The following is a 20,825-nucleotide window of genomic DNA, read 5'->3' on the forward strand; positions in this document are numbered from 1 at the left end:
AATAAAGGGGGCGTACAAAAAAAGAAGTTCCCAATAATAGCCCAGAAACATCGTTGCTGGGTATTTTCTTTTTTTTACAGACAAGCTGTTAAGGGCTACTTTCCCCAAAATCATGTCCGCGTGTAGAAAAAAAGAAAATTCCCGAATATAGCGCAACGCCGGGCCCACCCGCGGCGGAGGTGCAGTTCGCCATTAAGGAGCCCAGTTACACAGCTTCGCTGGTCATCCTTCTTCACAGAGTGGGAGGGCACTGAATTTTTTCTGTAAAATATAAGATAGGCAAGACATTCGGCGAAGTAAGAAGAAGCTTGGTGGCGCCACCCACCACCCCACTTCAAAGGAGGCGCTCCTGGGATCCATCCGTCCGTCCATCCTGTCAGGCATACGTTACAGACATAGTTATGTATACTAGATAAATATAGTTTAAGGAAGCTAGAGAAAGGTTGACGAAACATTAAATACTAAGCTGATGAGTATCTACAGATTACTTGGTTCGCTCAGGCAGGCTTGGTGACTATTCACCACAGCCAGGTTTCTAAGGTGATGCTCATAAATCAGCATCAAGAGATCACACGGTCGCGCTGTTAAGCAAGCTTTGAGTCTTTCTGTCGCTACACCCACTCAGAGAGCGTGCCGTGCAATCATGTTCGCCGCTGAACTCTATATAGACTGCGCAACTAAACACACCATGGCAATACGAAGCTACAATATTGGCGACATTTTAATATCTTTTATTCCGGGCGTACCCACTGTGGCATATAGCTATCGGGCATGAAGAAAGAGCAAGTGCCGTATGGTGTCAACTAGATTGTAAGCCATTTTCCGGTTAGTTGGGAAGGTATGCCCAATTGTTTTTCGCCCAGCGGGAGCCCCAATTTCTGAGCTGCCCTCGGTGGTTAACCCCGGATTTTTCATCGATGGCTCCTACAGGGAACACACGCCGTTCTTGCATCGTACGTGATCGACGTTCTGGCAGCAGTCTCTGTCCACTACGCACTGCGACGACAAACAAAACGCAAAACGGCAACAGTAAGAATACCGCATCACATTTGCATATAAAGGCATGTAAAGGCATATAAGGGCAGTGCTTATTTGCATATAAGGGCAGTGAATATGTTTGTAGCATCACTCGTATAATGCTCGAAGCGGTCACGCAAACGAACTCTTCTAAAGAACAGAAAACAAGAAGACTCTCAGAACTTTTCTAAACTTGCTATTCTATTCAACGTGGATGTGGTCAATTTGTATTAAAACTATCATAATTATCTATTACATTATAATAATATATAATTTAATTAATAGTAGTATAGTGAAGAGCGCAGACCCCTGATAGAAAATCTCTTCAGTATTTCTTCCATAGCTATATAATGCATTCCATTCCGGAAAATTTTCTATGCGACCACTCGCGCCTATTTCCCTGCTGAGGTGTTCGGCAACAAATCTAAATGAAGAGATTCCACCAGGAGCAGCACAGAGATAATTTTTTTATTTGCTGTCTTCAATAAATGTTTTTTTAATATTTCTCTTCTATTACACCACTTAGCTCGCTGGTGTTCCGTGACGGCGGTTCTTTTCCGCTGGCACCAATTCCCCAAATCTTAAAGACCACCGACTATTTGTACTACGCGCTATATGTCCCGCCAACATCTATTTTATTTCCTATGAACCTTGTAATTCCCAATGTGTGATCTACGCTACACTGAGCTTGCTCTCTCAAAATTCTTACTCAGAGACACAATACTCTACGCGTAGCCTACAGTAGCATTTCGGACACGCTGGAGCAAATAATCACTTGTGGAAAAAATCAGCAAAAAATAACAAATTATTATTTGCCATGACAGTTAGGTTATAGCTCAAATAACGATTCGTTGTTTTTCATACAGTCGTTTCTCCTCATTGCTAGAAATAAAACGACTTGTTCTCTTTTTCTTATGCGAAAGTCATTGGACATCACAGGATTTCCTTAACGAGAGAACGCGGCGATGCCCGTTTGCTATACAACCCATGCCGCTCTGTTCTCCTCTCTTAAGTTTGCGTCTTCTAAACACCCAACTTTCATAATGCTTCCCCTATGAAGCGCAGGTTATTCAGCAGTGAGGTTTGGAACCTTGGAGAAAACAGTGCTAGCGAACAGCACCTCCAAAGAGTTTCTCACTACATTACCTAGAAGGTAATCTGGTTCTACTTCGCTGTGGTATGCATGAGAATGCCGGTATATTGTGACTTCGGATTGGCATCCTTCCCGGAGAGCCAAGACACCTTGAAGACTCGCCTGGCGAGCACCCTTCCGTATGTCACAATGATTCATTATCACGTGAAAAAGTCGTTAAGCTTTATTATTATATAAAAACATGTTTTGTTTAATTGTGGAAACTTGCTATTGCATGTACAATTATATGAAATCTAGAAAGTGTCAGCGGGCCGCTAAAGTTGGAGGACAGACGACAAGATTCGTGCTCGCTTTGGAACATTTTGCATCTGTTCTCACTCTTCTTCGCTTGGTTATGCAATTTAGGTGAAAAAACTTCATTGCAAGATCTAATATGGGTGAATGAAAACCTTTTCAGAAGGTCTTACTTTGAGAACTCGTTGTTTCTGATAGCAGTATCCACGTTTTAGACGAAGCCTCTTACAATACCAGCCAACACGCGCCTCGCAGACACACATACCGTCATTCCCATGAAAGCACAGCGCCCCTTAGAAAACTCCCATAGACGGTGGCGCCAGATTTCCCTCTAAATGCCATACGGGAAAAGCCTATGCGCACACCAACAATGCAACGCAAAAGTACAGGCATTGCGAACCATAGTTTCCTGCAATAATGACTACAAGGCAGAACCCTGGCGCTGCAATCGTCCAGCCACCATGGGAATGATGAGTCTAGTCCATGGATTTGTCTGATCTTCTTTCTTGTGGATTGAGAGGTTCGTGCGGCTTTGTTTATAACGTAATTTGTCTGCCTTCGCTATCCCAAATTTCGGAGCAATCTAATACTTTTTCAAAGTGCAGAATACTCGGCGAACGCACACAACCGCTGGTAATTGCAGCGGTTCGAGGAGGCCCAATCGAAACTCTCCAAGCGTTCCAGCCTGCTGGCTTGCCTCACCGAGAAATTCTTAAGGGCGTTCTATGCCGGCTGGTCGACGCACGCACCCACGGTGAAATGGTTTCAATGTTGGGCTTCTTTGCTTCTAGAGATCCTGTGTTCGAATGCTGCCATCGTTCACTTTTAGTAATGTTTATTAAATGATTTATTACACGTTGATTTGTTGAGAATGACGAGTTTACAAAGTCACGAAGCCGTTTAAAGCAAGAAGGGCGAATTATTAAGCAAATCCATGTACTTTCCCATCATTTCCACCATGTTGGCTGAACCCAAGGAGGTCTAACAGAAAATTTGCTGGAGGGTAGCTACCGTCTCAAAAGGGAAGCCGAACCGCCGCCACCTTACCATAGACAAAAAGTAACATTAGCAAATAGCGGGCATTATACTAAAAGCTTTCTTCTGACTCTGTGCTACTTAGCATGCTCAATTTAGCCGGACAAATATCGTTGGACCTCTCTATTCCTGTCACTGGCTTCAGAAGGAAGCTAAAAGTTTCTTTATTTTCTGGCACGTCATGTTATTTTTAGCAGCCAAAGATAACATTCTAGGCAATAACTTCGAGCTTTTATTTTCACATGCCCCTAGCGTTTGAAATAAGTGACCAAAGGGGCGCGTGAGCTGTCAAAGTTTCAGCTTTCGTGGCCCCAATTCAGAGTAGGACATCAGGCAAACACTGGCTTCACCTGTGCTGGTTATAAACTACAGTGACTGGCACTCCAGCTTTTTTTTTTTAACTTCCTTGGCTGAACCGCCCCGCTTGCCGTTCCCGTAGACATTAATGCCGGTATTCCATCTCGTAATTACTGTATGGAACCCTAGGCAGCGAACCACCAATTTGCTGAATTAAAAGGTCACTGCCATACATTTTAAAAGGATAACAAACAGTTCACAATTTCTAGGGACCTGTACACAACATAAGAATTACAAACACGCTCCACCTACAAGAAACGCAGTGGCCCCTACCTTTCACAGCTGAGAGGTTACGAAGCCGGCAGAAGTCCACTGATGGCTTAATGACCTTGCTTTGCCGATGTAAATGCTAGGCTCATTGTGAAAAATAAAAGTTCGTTGTTTCAATCGAAAATATTACCTATTGTTTAGAGAGGATATCAGGATCCCTCAGAAAATTTACCCGAGACCTTCCGGTTTTCACTCCGATGTGCTTTTTGGTTGCACATCGTGTGCTTGTTTTTCTTAGTTTGGAGTGTATCATTTTTTTCTCGATCTTGCCTCATAAATTTCTGCTTCAAATCTCCCCCACACTTCTTTTTTCTTTTCCTCCTCATTCTTACGCTCTCCTGATGGCTTCGCTGGAGCGCAGATTGTACAGGGGTCAGGGCCTCAGTCATGCGCATGCTAGCGCCTTTAGGCCTGACCCTTCTCGTTTTCTTTAAGCAAACTGCAAAACTTGTGAACAAAAAAAAAAGCCATTGGCTCATAGAGTAAACAAACCTAATTGGCTTAAGCATCATTACAAATTGTGTTTCAGTTGAACAGCGCGCATACCATTTATTGTTTTTGTTATTCTTAGGTTGGCACCGAATGTAGACAGTGTGACCAAGAACCTGCGAGTCAACTACCATTCTCTTGCATGCAGTTGTGAGGCCATTATCTCGTACAACAGATACCTCGCGTGGTTCCTGCGGCTTTCACATAGGCCCCTATATAATGTCCGGCCTATGACTTCACAGACCCGCGCGGGACGGCGACATTGGACAATTACAAATCTCTTGCACCCGTGCTCCCCGCCCCCCCCCCCCCCAACCCCTTAAACATTTAGCAAGCGGGTACATGGCGGATGTGAAGTCCACGTCCCACCCGTCCTATTATCGCTACTTCGTTGCTCTTCCGTGGGTGCGTCAGAAAACCGCAACGCAAACGAAGGACATGTCAAAAAGAAACAAAGAAAGCGCCATACGCACAACATTAACTCTCTAGTTGGGAACAAACGTTCCGTTGAGGTAGAATGTACATGATTCGCTGTAAATCGCTGAAGAGGTGAGTATATAAGTAGACCGCGTTAATAGAGGGCGGTCTAATTACATAAGGGGTCTATACTCTCTCGGTTGTCGGCTAAGCTGAGACATCGGAACGCGACAGAATAGCAGCACAGAAGACGATGGAGCGAGCGCTATGATAAAGCGCTGTGGTGTTCCGCTGCCACGTGACTACATTCTGCGCCACCAAACCTGCGCATCCCGGAAATCGAAACCAACGCAGGTTCGTAAAAAATTTATTGTAGTGCAGTACTACAATGTGTTAATGATTTGCTAAAATGAAACGTTTTGGTCCCCCGTCTTAACACGTCCTAATAAGTGTGAACTAACTAGTCCAGCGGCAAGTAGTGTAGTGCTTTATTTATACGCTTTGAGGCCCGCTACTTATTTTTACCAGGGTTCTGATGTCCAGGATGTTCTATTAATGCAAAATATGGAAGGCGCTAATTTTCCTTTCGGTACTCCTTCAAGCATAGCAACTGAAGGCCCAGTCCGACACGGACAACATCGCCTGCGGTAAATACTTTAGCTACCACCATCACGTTGAACCATGTAATACAATGCTTACCATTTCTGAGAGCGAATTGCAGGTATAATCCTCATAGGTATACTCTTCCTCTCTTGGTTGCCGAGACCCCTGGGTTGTCATCCCTCGCTTTAGAAAAGAACAAGTATGAGCGTCATTTCCAAAAATTGGTGATCATAGTGAAAAGGACAGTCCTGCAAGTTAGAAATTTCAGGTACGAGTGTTGACTCGTTTGTTACGGATTATTTGCATCGTTATGACAGCTGATTGTGCTTGCATATTGAAGAGCGATGTGCTTGTGTGTATATATATATACATATATATGTTAGTTAATTCGGGTTTACTGGCCGAAAAGCGACTAAAGCCATGCTGCGCCAGTCACAGGACAGTATGAGATCCCTTGTTACAGCAGCATTAGCTGTGTTATCTTAAAGTCGATGTAGGCAACCGGTTTCATCTAAAAACTCGAACAAGTTAGTGAATGGCGCTAGTGGTTCGTCCCCCAATATTAAGGCAGGGTGCAAAGGTATATGTAAGTGATACGAATTTTTGAAATGTTTCCGCCTCTGCGTTTCAGTGTGTGGACAAGATATAATGATGTGGGTTACTGTAAGCGGTTCATGACATTCCTCGCATGTTGGTGCGTTTTCGTTTCGAAGTAAAAAATTGTGTGTTAGATGAGTGTATCCAATTCGAAGTCGACATAACATTACCTCATAGAACCGTTCTTGGTGAATGCATGATCTCCACTCGTGAACCAGGGGTTTAGTGATATGTAACTTGTTATTTACGTACCAGTTCCATTCATGTTGCCATTTTGATGCTAGGGCCTGACGAACCGCTCGCATACTGTCTTTGTATGGAAGTGTTATGTGTGTTATGCTTTTGTGCGCTGCCGTGGACGCGTTTCTATCTGCTGCTTCATTCCCTGGTATCCCAACATGGCTTGGAACCCAGCAGAATCGTATGGTTCCTTCGTATTTCTTGTTAACTACTATGTTTAAGATACCACCAATCAGGGGTTCCGACGCGGAGTTTAAATTTAGGGCTCTTAGAGCACTTAACGAGTCGGTATAAATAATAGCATTCTTGTGCCTGTCGGAAGTAATTTTCTTAACTGCCATTCATATGGCATAAACATCGGCGGTAAACAATGAAGAAAAATTATTTATCCGAATGCTATTTTCCCAATTTTTCGTCACGATCCTAACACCTACGTGTTCTTGTGTTTTAGAGCCGTCAGTGTAAAATTCAGTGTAATTCTTGTATTTTTCTTGAATAGCTCGGAACTCTTGCATTATGTGTTCTTGTGGAATGTCTTTTTTCTCCACATGTGTTAACCTCCAGTCACATAGTTGTGTAAAATGCACCACGGGGGCAATCTTGGTGGCCTTTCGGCAACCTGCAGGGCTTCAGGAGGGATATCATAAGTCTGACAGTATTGTTCGTGTCTTAAGATGAGTGGCCGAATCATGTTTGGTTTATTTGTGTAGTGTATTCGTGATTGGCACTGTGTTACGATGCTCTAGCATATATGTTGTGGTGATGGCCGAATTCTTAATACATAGCAAAGTGTAAGTTGTGCTCTGCGTTGCTATAATGAAGGTTCATTGGAGTCAACGTATAAACTTTGTACAGGCGATATCCTGTAGGCACCACTTGCAAGTCGTAGGCCGAGATTATGAACTGGATCAAGTCGCTTAATGTAGGACTGCCTAGCTGCACCATAATCTACACTGCCGTAGTCGAGGATGCTACGTACAAGGGACCGGTGTATACAAAGTGGACATGTTCGGTCAGATCCCCAGTGCTTATGTGATAAAACCTTGAGGATATTTAGCGCTTTGTTTGCTTTAATTTTAGTTGCGTTAATGTGAGCAAGGAAGTTCAGTTTAGTGTCAAACGTTACGCCTAGAAATTTATAGTGTTCTTTGACCGGTAGCGTTGTTCCAGGCAATGTGAGACCTGGAGTACAGTGTTACCCTCGCTTCTGCGAAAAGAGAACTGTAACAGTTTTGTATGGAGAACCGGAAACCATTTTTGTCAGCCCATTGTGTAAGATTACTTATCGTTATTTGTAGTTGTCGTTCGCAGGTGGGTAAGCTTGAGGCGCGGCAAGCCATTTGCAAATCGTCGACATATATTGAGTGCATAACAGATGATGGTATGATCTTATTTACAGAGTTCATTTTGACTATGAAGAGCGTCGCGCTCAGAATGCAACCTTGTGGAACGCCATTTTCTTGTGTGAATGTGCGGGAGAGTATTGTGCCGAGACGTACTTGAAATGTTCGATTTGACATGAAATCGCATAGATAATTTAGCATTCTTCCGCGAATTCCCATGTCAGCCAGGTCTCTCAAAATTCCGTATCGCCATGTAGTATCCATATGCCTTTTCAAAATCAAAGAAAACCGTGAGGCAATATTGCTTGTGAAGAAACGCGTCGCGTATTTCATGCGCTAGTCGCACGAGATGGTCAGTGGTGGAGCAGCCCTTTTTGTATCCGCACTGGTGTTTGTCTATTAGGTTTCTTGTTTCAAGGATGAATGAGAGTCTTATTATAATGCTCTCATAGGATTTGGCTAGACAACTTGTTAGTGCAATGGGACTATAGCTGCTAGGGGATGTTGCGGGTTTACCAGGTTTTAGAAAAGGCACTCGTACCGCTTTTTTCCAATCTGTGGGCATTACCCCAGACCCCCATATCTTATTGAAAAATTTAAGAAGTGCCCCTACCGATGCTTGGGATAGGTGTGCCAGCATTGTGTAGTGCACACGGTAGAGACCTGTTGCCGTTTTTTTACCGGCAGAGAGAACTCTGTTCAATTCATGTATTGTGAGGGGGTTATTGTACATTTCAGCTGAAGCCCCAGTGGTAGGCAGTCTCTCTTTCTCAGCCGATTCTTTATATTTTACAAATGAATTTGGATAGCCTGCTGAGGTGGATACGTTATAAAAGTGTTCACCTAATATGTTGGCCTGATCCTGTAGTGTTGTTTGTGTGCCTGGACTTGTAAGTAGTGGTATTGTGTATGATGAGTACTCTGCTTTAAATTTCCTCACCTGGTCCCACATTCGTTTTGATGTGACTGTACCATTGATTGAAGGTATGTATTTTTGCCATGATAATTTCTCCGCATTTCATCGAATAAATCGTGCTTTGGCCTTGGTCTGTTTGAAATTTAGTAGATTGTTATAGGTGGGGTGCCTCCGTAGGATTCCAAAGGCCTTATTTTATTCTTTTTTGGCTTCAGTACAATCGTTTGTCCACCAAGGAGTTAGCTTTTTGCGCACAATACCGGATGACTGGGGTATTGTCTTTTCTGCCGCTGATATTATAGCTTCTCTGATTTTTTTATTAAGTTGATCAACACTAAGCTCTGGTGAAAAGACATTTTCCAGTTTCGCATTCTCCATAAAAACCTGCCAGTCAACGAGCTGCAATTTCCATCGGCGTGGTCTTGTTATTAAAATTTGTGGTTATGGTAGGAGTTTGATGAGTGCGGTTAAGTGATCGCTACCATATGACGTGTCGAGCGCTTTCCATTTAAAATCAGTAAAAAGAGTGGGCGTACAAAAAGCTAAATCTAAACAACCAAATGTGCGGGAAGTCGGTGAGAAATAAGTTGGCGCACCTGAGTTTAAAAGACAGATATCGTTTGATAGAATAAAATCTTCAGTGAGTTGCCCTCTTTGGTCAGTTTTGACACTGCCCCAAAGAGTACACTGAGCGTTAAAATCTCCTACCGAGACAAAGGGCTCCCGTAACTGATCTGTTAGATTTTGTAAGTCTTTGATAGTGAAATTTGTGTGGGGTGGAATATATAGTGAGCAAATGGTGATAGTTTTGTAGGATAGAATGGTGACAGCTACGGCGTCTTAAGATGTATTTAATTGGACATTTCGGGTAGGAGTGCCGCCCTGCACGACTATAGCCACTCCACCTGACAACCGGTTGGAACATTCGCGGTCCTTTCGGACAACGGTGAAGCCTCTAAGGAATTGACTGTGTTTAGGGCCTAAGTTCGTTTTCTGTAGGCAAAATGCGATTGGCGAAAAGTTATTTTTTATGTCTTTAATGTCACCTAAATTGTGAAGAAGTCCTCTACAATTCCAATGTATGATAAAAGCCATAGTGGCAGAATTGAGAATTTTAATTTACATAACTAACTTTAGGTGACATTTGTTAGTGGGAATGACTATTGGAAGAGCAGTAACTGTTCAGGTTACCGGTCCCTTTGTTCGCATAGTTATTGTGAGCTTGTCTTTCTTAGTGCGCTCCAGAGAGCGCTGATGTTTTGGCGTCGATGACGCCAGAGTTTTGGTGTCGACATCCATAGCCTTCTCCGAGGCGCTGGATCATCGAGAACCAGGCGCTGAGACACGCGTCTCAGGCCTGGGAGTTCGATTTAGCCTGGGGCCCTGTGGAACCGGGGTCTGCAGGCCCGTCTGTGATGATGATGATGGAGCAGCACTGGCTGCTGCCACCAAGGGGACGGATGGAGTTAGTACTGGGCCACTGACTGCAGCCCCTGTAGACTCCTGAGACCACTGCGGTGCTGTCCCCTGCCGCACCGCACTGGCGTAGTTTGTTTGAGGTAAATGTGCTAATTTCTTTCTTGCTTCGTAGAAGGAAATCTTCTCTTTCACTGTAAGTGCAATTATCTCTCTCTCTTTCTTCCAGCAAGGGCAAGATCGTGGATATGCTGCATGATCACCTTTGCAGTTTGTACAGTGTGGAGCAGCATTGCAGTTCTCCGACTGATGGTCATTGGCACTACACTTTGCATATGTCGATTTACCTCCGCATGATTGCGATGCATGTCCGAATCTCTGGCACTTGAAACACCGCCTCCGGTTTGGGATATACGGTCTTACGTTGATCTTAAAATAGCCTGCATCAAGTGTAGTAGGCACAATACTGGTACTAAACGTAAGTATAACGTGTTTGTTCGGGATTTGTTCGTCATTTCTTCGGAGAGTTATTCGTTGAACTTTGATTACATTTTGTTCTTCGAAACCTTCCAGGAGTTCTTCATCGCTTAGGTTTAGGAAATCTTCTTCTTATATTACACCCCTGCTTATGTTGAGAGAACGGTGTGCAGAGATCGTGACTTTGATGTTACCGACACTGGCGAGATCAGCGAGCTTTTCGACTTGGTCTTTGGTTTTGAGTTCAAGGAGGAGGTCCCCACTTGACATCTTTGAAGCTTTGTATTGTTTTCCGATTTTTTCTATTAGGAATTTTGCTATTAGGAATGGGGATAGTTTTCTCATTGGCAGAGATCCTTCACTGTGGATCACATGGTAGCGTGGGAATATTTCTACGTTGGTTTTTAAAGTGAAGTGAAAAATTGCTTCGGTGCGCCCTCTTTTATTAGGACGATCTGCAAGGGGAGGAATGCATTTGCCATGTCATTCTTAGAGTATTCAGTAGCGATGGTAGCCACCCACCACCGAGCCCAACAAGGGGACGCTACGAGGTTAGGAACATACCTGTAGACGTCAGCTATACAATGCCGCTATAACCTAATATATGTACCCAAGGCTGGGTAGATACACACGGTTGACCCTTGCTGCCTGGAAAATGAAAAGTAAACTGAAGTGAGTAGAAGACAGGAATAATTCAAAGTGAGAGAGAAAGACGAAGAGTGGAGAGGGGGACAGGAAGAGGCAACTGCCGATTTCCCCCGGGTAGGTCAGTCCGGGGTGCCGTCTGTGTGAAGCAGAGGCCAAAGGGGTGTGCTGCCTCCGCAGGAGGGCCTTAAAGGTCCAAACACCCAGCATCGCCTCAATGCCGAAGATCCCCCTTTCCCCAGACACGGCTAAGCCGCGCACGGCTACACGCGGGAGGGGCCAACCCTCGTATGCTCGGGTACGTGGTGACGCAACACACCAAACGCCTGCTGATGCAGACGCCCCTGCGGGGATATATATATATATATATATATATATATATATATATATATATATATATATATGTTGTAGTGAAGAGGAATGCCCGGCGCCGCAGCCACATCGCTATCGCCAGGGAGGCGCGAGCTCGAGATTTCCTGAGCTTCTCTGGTTGAGACACGCTGCCTGCCGCTTTCTTGTGCTGTGTTGTTATTAGATTCTTGTGGAGGTGCTACGGTTTTCTCCAACCTGGAATTACGCACCGGAACTCTGCCATCCGTCTTTCCTGATTACCCCAGCCCGACATCCCCACCGGTTGCTCCAGCCATCGTATGTACCGGTACCCAGCGTCTGCGGGATCCTGATATCTTCAGCGGCACCGATGAGAAAGACGTTCAAGATTGGCTCGAATCGTATGAACGCTCCAGCAACACCAACAAATGGGACGATCCCCTGAAGCTCGGCAACGCGATCTTCTATATATCGGGCGTCGCCAAGCTGTGGTTCAAAAACCACGAAGCCCATCTCCCCACGTGGGCTAGCTTCACAGCCTGCATCGCAGAAGTTTTCGGCCGCTCTGGCGTGCGCAAACTTCGCGCTAAACAACGCCTACGAAGCCGATCCTTGCAAACTGGTGAAACGTTCACCAGTTAGATACCTCTGCCGGCGTGTCAACCCGACGATGGCGGAGGCGGACAAGGTACGTCGCATCATAAAGGGGATTTCTGGCGATGCCTTTCGTATGCTCCTCTCCAAAAACCCAGGCTCTGTCTCTCAGGTCATTGAGCTTTGTCAGAGTTTCGACGAGCTCTGCAGCCAGCACCTTCTTAAGGCCAGAATACATGGAGCGAACTTTCACGACGAAGTTCGGGCGGCAGAAAATCTGCCGCGGCGCGACGCCGTATGTTCGTCGGGCTGCGCTACATGGAGCGAAGACAGGCCGGCCGCCGCCGGCGAGTCGCTGCGTTGTTATCAGTGTGGCTAGACGAGGCAAATGCGCTGTCGTGAAACACATCACAAAAAAAAAACTTTAGCGACAATTATTATCGCTTTTGAATTACGGAACACTCTAAAAACGCGTAAAATTTTGTTTAGAAATGATTTCTAGACTTTTTTATGTGTTTGAGACATTCATGTGCCGATGTAGTTTAAAGAAAGCGGCGATGCTATGCGTTGTGGCAACACTGGGCGGGTAAACAACTTTCGGCTCCTCCAACTCCGCGGCTCTGTTCTGTGGCTCAACGCGCGCGCGGCCGAAGCAAGCAGACCCGAAAGTAGCGCACGTGAGCTTGTCTAACCATGGCTGTTATTAACTTATTAAATTCCAGCCGCGCCACTTTGGATGCCATGAATACGAAAAGTGGGAGACCGGCGTGAACGATAGAGCGGGATCGGGATACACGGACAAGCGGGGAAGCCTAGCCGGAAGTCGGGGCGGATAGTGAGACCTGATTGGCTCGCTTTGGGGCGCCGCTCGTTTGCCGCTTCCGGTATCGTCGCCGCCCGACGAACTTTTCTGCGCCGGCTGGATCGGCGGCGAACGACGTTTTCTCCGCCGCCGCGCGTCGCGCGTACGCCGCCGGGCGTCGAACGCCGACTATTCGTCGCATATTCGCTCCATGTATTCTGGCCTTTACGCGGCGACCCCCTGCGTCCGAGCTTGACCCTCGCGAGCATGGCCGCGGCTCCTGAGATGGACTCCCTGCTTGGCCAGATAGAAAGGTTCGTCCGTGATGAGGTCGCTCGTCAGCTTTCGCTGCTGTCCTCAGCCACGCCACCACCTTCGCCTATGCCGGCCACCCTTCCCCAGATCATCCAAGAGCAAGTGTGCGCAGCTCACCCTTCTGCCCGCGAGACTCCGCCTGTGCCGACTCCAGTTGCTTTTCCCGAGGTGACTTCACCTCTCAGCTATGCCGAGGCTCTCGCGCGGCCACTCCATCCGACCTTTGCGCCATCCCCATCGCTCGTGCCACTGAGTCCAGCTCCTCACTTCGTTCAGCCGCGATACAGCAGTGGACAATGGCGCACTCCTGACATCTGGCCAATATGTTTTGCATGTGGTGTACCTGGCCACGCTGCACGATTTTGTCGTCGCCGCGCAACGTCCTACCGCCGTAGCTTCGACGCCGCACTATGTTTCCCCATACCGGTCATCCTCCGCGTCTCAGAACCCCGGCCAGATGTCTTCCTACTGGGACCACCGCCCTCTTGTTGACCGCCGTTCGCCATTGCCTCGACGCCGCTCGCTTTCGCTGATGCGCCGTGGTCGTTCTTTGCCGGAATGGGAAAACTAATCGTCGCAATTCCAGAGGCAAGAACTGCGTCACCCACGAACAGACCAAGGCCTCTTCCTTATCCGACCAATGTTATTGACGTATATGTGGATGGCGTCGTTGCACTCGCCCTCGTTGACACTGGTGCCGCCGTTTCAGTTACTAGTGCCAAACATTGCCGTTCGCTCACAAAAGTCACGACGCTACTGTCCAACGTGTCACTTCGTACTGCCAGCGCAGACCACATCACGCCTGCAGCTGCGTGTACGGCTCGCGTAGTGATCAACGGCCTCCTCTACATCGTCGAATTTTTGGTGCTGTGTTCTTGTTCCCACGATCTTATCTTGGGCTGGGACTTCCTTTCCGCTAATAAGGCCGTCATCGACTGTTCTCGTGCTGAAGTGGAATTTCAAACGCTGTGTAATGCCCCACTCCTTGACGCTCGTGAACCTGACAGACAGACAACGAACTTTATTTAATCCTGAGGAGCTACTGTCAGGACCTCCTAACGGGAGGCCATTGTAGCCGCTGGCCGCGCCCACGTAAAGGATAGAACGCCGTGACGCTCCGCTCTTTCGTGGGCCCTCAGGATAGCCTGGGCTTGCTTTCGGAGTACCGTGCTTCTGATGGCCTCCTCCCATTCGGCCTGGCTGGAGAGGAAGTCGTTAGGCAACGCGGGACATCGCCAGAGCATGTGAGCCATTGAGCAAAAGGTTTCAGTGCAGTCGGGACAACTAGGGTCCACATCCGAGTACATCCTACTGAGGAATCCCCGCGACGGGAAAGATCCCGTCTGCAGCATTCTAAGTGTAGCTGACTGACCTCTACTGAGCTTCGGGTGAGGCAGAGGATAAATTCTCCGACCAAGTTGGTAATGTTTAGTAATTTCATTAAATCTGAGGAGTGGATCGTTCTGCTGAGTCCCTTCCTGCCCCTCCGGAGCCTCCAGACCGTCGCGGCGCGTGAGTTCTCGCGCACGGTCGTGGGAATATAAAGTATTTGTTGCCGAAGACGTTACAATTCCACCGCACCCATCTGCCCTTGCCACAGTGTCATGCAACATTGTTGCTGATGCCAGCTAACTTTTTACGCCATCTGCAATTTTCGCTCGTCGCAAATGTTCCACGCTGCCTTTCGCGCTTTTGGACGTTCATGCCGGCGTCAGCAGATTGCTCATCGCCAACCGATTAATCTGTCCTCTCACTTTGCTTCGTGGGAAGTGCGTTGGCCATGCCCAGTGTGTCGACCCTGCTGCCGTCATTCACATGCCAACTGGTCCCATCGCCACTCATGAGGTCGCCGGAGTGACCTGTGACCCCGTGCAGTAACCGACTTCGCCCGATGTTTGACGTAGCTCCATCGCTGACACGTTGACTGTTTCTCAACGCGCCCAGCTTCTACGCGTTCTCGACAAGTTCCGTTCGTCTTTCGACGGCCAGCATGTTCGCTTGGGCCGCACGTCAACTGTTTGTCATCGAATCGACACGGGTACCAGTGTGCCACTGCGACAAAGACCATATCGCGTCTCCGCGACAGAGCGCCATGCTATCAACGACCAAGTAGCTGACATGCTCAGGCGCGGCGTCATTCAACCTTCGGACAGCCCCTGGGCATCTCCCGTTGTTCTTGTTAAGAAGAAGGATGCATCCATACGATTCTGTGTTGATTACCATCGTCTTAACAAAATAACTCCAAAAGATGTTTACCCTCTTCCGAGAATTGACGACGCCCTTAACTGTCTCCAAGGCGCGGAGTTCTTCTCTTCTATCGACTTACGCAGCGGCTATTGGCGAGTCCCCATGGCACCCGAAGACCAACCTAAAACGGCCTTTGTAACACCAGATGGCCTATATGAATTTCGTGTCATGCTTTTCGGGCTTTGCAACGCCCCCGCAACATTTAAGCGTATGATGGACAAGCTTTTGCGTGGTCTGAAGCGGAAAACGTGCCTGTGCTACATTGATGATGTGGGCATTTCTTCGCCCGATTTTCCCAACTAACTGTGTAGGCTGGAGGAAGTGTTGCAGTGCCTAACTGCCGCCGGCCTTCAGCTCAACCTGAAGCAATGCCACTTTGGCGTAAGTCAGCTCACCATCCTTGGCCATGTAGTATCTAAACAGGGTATTCTTCCTGACGCCGCCAAGCTCCGTGCAGTTGCTGATTTTCCCAAACATTCCTCCGTAAGAGAACTTCGCAGCTTCCTTGGTCGGTGTTCTTACTTTCGCCGCTTCATTCGGAATTTTGCGTCCATCCCCGCACCCTTGAATCGGCTTCTACGGAGCGACTTGAATGACTACGCCTGGTCGTCCGCTTGTGACGACGCCTTCCAAGAGTGGCGTCGTCTACTGACCTCGCCGCCTATACTGCGTCCCTTCTACCCAACAGCTCCCACCGAAGTACACACCGACGCCAGCGGTGTTTGACACGGCGCTGTGCTCGCGCAGCGCAAATCTGGATTCGACGAGTACGTCGTTGCATACGCAAGCCCCACCCTCACCAAAGCCGAGCAGAATTATTTCGCTGTGGAGAAGGAATGTTTGGCCATAATCTGGGCACTTGGTAAATTTGGACTCTACCTCTATGGCCACCCCTTCGACCTATTTACAGACCACCATGCACTTTGTTGGCTGCCCACGTTAAAGGACCCCTCAGGTCGATTAGCTCGCTGTGCTTTGCGGTTGCAAGTATTCAACGTGCGCGTTGTGTACAGGTCTGGCCGCCGCCATACCCATGCCAACGCGCTTTCCCGTTCGCCCGTGTCAACCGAAAGCGATGCCTGCCTCTCTGCCTTTGACCAAGTACTTTCGTTCCCAGCAGGCTGCGACATGGCTTCGGAGCAACGCAAGGATGCCTGGCTTAGTACTCGTATCCGCATCCTTTTAAACCCGTCGACTGTTCCTCCACCTTCTCGAGCTTTGCGCCGTCAAGTATCTCACTTCGAAATTCGGGATGAACTTCTCTATCACCGGAACTACGTCTCTGACGTCCCCAAGTGGTTGCTGGTCATACCTCGACATCTTCGTGGTGAAATATGTTCCGCCTTCCACACTGACCCGCAGTGTGCACATGCGGGTGTCTTCAAGACGTACACCCGGCTTCGCTCCAGGTTTTATTGGCGTGGCATGTACACCTTTGTCTGCAAGTACATTCGGTCGTGCCCTCTGTGCGAACGCCGAAACGTTCCTGCTCAGCATGTCTCTGGTCCACTGCAACCGATCCCGTGTCCTGCCAGGCCCTTCGATCGCATTGGCATTGACCTGTATGGACCGCTTCCGAGCACGGCTTCCGGGAACCGCAGGATAGTCGTCGCCATCGACCATTTGACGCGATACGCAGAAACAGCCGCTCTGCCTGCTGCCACCGCTGGCGATATAGCATCCTTCCTCCTGAACAACTTTATTCTCCGTCACGGTGCACCTCGGGAACGTTTGAGCGATAGAGGACGTGTCTTCCTCTCCGAAGTTGTCAACGCGCTCCTTGCTGAATGTCGCATCCTCAAACTAGTGGTCCGAGGGAAAGATTTAACCGCACCCTTGGCGACATGCTCTCCAAATACGTCGCCTCTGATCACACTGATTGGGACCTCATTTTGCCATTCGTCACGTTCACCTACAACACTGCACCACAGGTGACCACAAACTTCCCCTTATTCTTCTTCTTGTGTGGGGCCGCGAACCTTCGACAACCCTCGACACCATTCTTCCGTACAGACCCGACTCATCTAAATGTACGCCCCGCTCTGAAGCTTCCCGCCGCGCAGAGGAATGCCGTCAGCTCGCCCGTCCCTTTACAGCCGTCGAGCAATGGAAATAAAAATCTAGACTTGACGATGATCACCCGCATTGTCACTTTCTTACCGACTCCCTGGTGTGGCTTTGGGTTCCCGCCGTTCCTGCTCGACTCTCATCCAAGCTTGTCTCCGAATATCAAGGAGCCTACCGTGTTGTAGCGCAGACGTTGCCTGTGAACTATATTGTCTAGCCTGTCACGCCACCTACGGACCAACGCTGTCGTGGTCGTGAAACCGTCCACGTACAACGCCTGAAGCCGTATTACGACCCCATGATTCTATGTTCACCATGAGTCGCCAGGATGGCTCTTGTTCCTGTGGGGGGGGGGGGGGCGATTGTGGGGGGGTAGTGAATAGGAATGCCCGGCGCCCCAGCCACATCGCCAGACGCCCGGAAGGCGCGAGCTTGGGATTGCCTGAGCTGCTCTGGTCGAGACACGCTGCCTACTCCCTCTTGTACTGTGTTCATTTAAGAATATATATATATATATATATATATATATATATATATATATATATATATATATATATATATATATATATATATATATATACAGTGTCTTTGTTTTAATTTTACTACGCCTTGCCGACACTTCTCATACTTAAACAGTATGTGCAAAACAAAGCACGTGTACACGAAAAAACTAGCCATGCCAGCCATAGTGATTTTGGACATTACGTCTGGCTTCGTGCCAATGCAAAATAGCAATTAAGGAAAACATAATTTGCTCAAATAGTAAGTTCGACCCATAAATGCACACAAATAGGTGAGAAGAAACGGAAAGTCGGGTTCGTACCACTTCAGTCATTGTGTTCGATGCGCAAATGAAGAAGAGGGTTCCCACAAAAGTCCACAGCAGCACTCTCATTTTCAGGCCTTTTATATCACTGAGATATTCTGCGCAAACATGAGAAAATAGTCAAAAACTTATCTGCATTTTAAATAAACTCTTTATTTGTATACATAGAAAAAGTAGGTATTTGTATAGTCCTTGTACATATACATCAGGCTCGTATTTCCTCTTCAACTCCATTACATCATCAAAGTTGAACTTAAACAATACCAACATTTATTACGCAGCACTAACACGTAACGTTTTCACAATCCGTTCGACTTCACCGATTCATGACGTGCACACACGAGATATTGTGAGTCGTCAAATATTACCTGCGATTTTTTCGAGTTGAACGATGATGTCATTTTAATAGGGGTTTCGCTATAGTAACGACGTGTGACACGAACAACAGCCGCGACATTTGTCAAACTCGTCGAAGTGTTGGAAAAGTCACTATGTGTCGTCCTCGGGCTACAAGGGGTTTTTTTTTCTAATTGCCTTTGGCACAAAGAACAATTCTAACCTTTGAGCTAAATTTCTCAATGAGATGGCCGCTACTTCTACGAGAAATTGAAATGCTTAATTGTGTGAACATAGAGTCGCACTAACGAATTCTTTAAGTTATTAAGGATGAGTGCTTTATGTATCAGGCTTCTGTGCTCGAGGCCCAGTGTTCAAATCCTGCCTTCGGACAATTTTAATAATGTTGATTTATATATTTGCTACGCGGTATTTTATTTAAAAGAAATGATCACTTTGCAATGTCGCGAAGCCATCGAATGCCGGAATGACGACGCTTAGGCAAATTCGTGCGCCACCCAGCATTCCCTTCCTGACAGAACTGCTCTGCTCGCAGCTACCACAGACAATAACGACACAGTTCCCTCCGCTAATTGTATTAAACTCTATGAGCACCACCGCCATTATTACAGCTACAAGTCTATAGGCCTCACGTTACAGTTGAAACTATTAGTCTCGCAAGGAAAACGTAGCGTTTCATTCTCACGACTGACCTTTCCTTCGAGCCCGCTCTGCTCCAAACTGCGCAGTGTCCTGTAGAAATGCTGAAGTGCGAATGTGCTTACGTGTTTCCTATCTTGGCCTCACCGCCTGTTTTCGACGCTGCTACGGGCCTATGAAGAATGTAAAACCGACCCTCAACTGGCCGTAAAAAAAGAGAGGAAGAAATTAAACCACCCCTAACGATACTAGCGCAATAGAAGGCGCCTCGTTTACGAGCGAACGTTATTGCATCGAACAAAAAGGTCTGCGCGACGTTTCTCTCAGCGCCTCGTTTCGCGTGCATGTTTTGTTGCCGCGTTGTATTATATTGTGCAGACTGTTCGCGCGTGTTCGCGCACGAACGTTGCAGCCACCGCCTGCTGACTCGGCAGAAAGAGTAAATCGACACGTATCTCCTTTACAGGCGAGATTATATTGCACGCCTTAAATACTCATACGTGTTCCCTCTCTTACAGATTGTTTCCATATTTTTTTCTTTTTATGTAGTAGAATTGGACACCAACAAAAAGTATTGGTGCATTGAAAAAGGTATCTTCCTGTAGACTTACTCCGTCATCAAAGTTGTTCGAATATTATTGCCTTTTCCCAATGAGTATCGATAAGACTTGAATAATCTATTTCGCACGCTTGGTGAGTATACCTAGTGAGGCCCACAGTTTTCCTTCCCATGAGAACGTTTTCGAATGCTAAGATTCCTACATCTAATACAGGGAACATCACACATCCACCCAATCGTAGCAGTTACTGCAATAAAAACCCGTACGGGTTCCTTGAAAGAAAACCCTCGCAGTTGAAGAATTCGTCCTGGTCCGGGACAAATTTTTCTTCAACTGCGAGGCTTTTCTTTCAATGCACTCATATGGGTTTCCATTGCAGCAACTGCTACGATTGGGTGGATGTCTGATTTTGACTTTATTAAATACTTCTCTCCACCTTGCGGTTTTCCGCATGAATACTACGTCGAGTCCTATATCTGTTCGCAGTGTTCAGTACTTTATTTTAGGTGAATTGCTCCTATACTACAGCAATATCTCAACATAATCGGGGTCTCTGTCCTTCGCAACCACACACGCACGCCGGGGTGACTTCGAAGAGTAGAAAGGCAGTGTGCAGCCTCGGAACAGCAGTTGTGGACATTATAATTTCCTAGGAGCAGTGGCAAAAATTCGGCTTTATGAGCTCGCCACCATCTCATGCCCTAGAGAACGATGGTGGTAATGCTTGGGCTATGTCCCAATAGGAAAACAAGGAGAAATGCATCTGTTGGCAAGCTTGTAGCCGAAGAGGCACCCTCGATTGCGCGACTTGCCGAATAATAATTTTTTTCCATTACAATGCTTGAAGGCTACTTCTGCGTCATCATGGTATGCTACAAG

At 47.2% G+C, this 20,825-nt stretch overlaps 1 long non-coding RNA gene across 1 annotated transcript; it reads right to left on the reverse strand.

Annotated features, from left to right (window-relative positions):
• Window positions 1-715: 715 nt before the first annotated feature.
• LOC142560682 (uncharacterized) lies at window positions 716-19,569 on the reverse strand. The gene is made up of 4 exons (XR_012823407.1): window positions 19,440-19,569; window positions 18,388-18,488; window positions 5,672-5,758; window positions 716-996 (listed from the first exon to the last, which is right to left on the reverse strand). It is a non-coding gene; the product is annotated as an uncharacterized LOC142560682 (long non-coding RNA).
• Between the last annotated feature and the right edge of the window lie 1,256 nt (window positions 19,570-20,825).

This window comes from Dermacentor variabilis, chromosome 10, assembly GCF_050947875.1.
Source record: "Dermacentor variabilis isolate Ectoservices chromosome 10, ASM5094787v1, whole genome shotgun sequence".
NCBI classification, from domain to species: Eukaryota; Metazoa; Arthropoda; class Arachnida; order Ixodida; family Ixodidae; genus Dermacentor; species Dermacentor variabilis.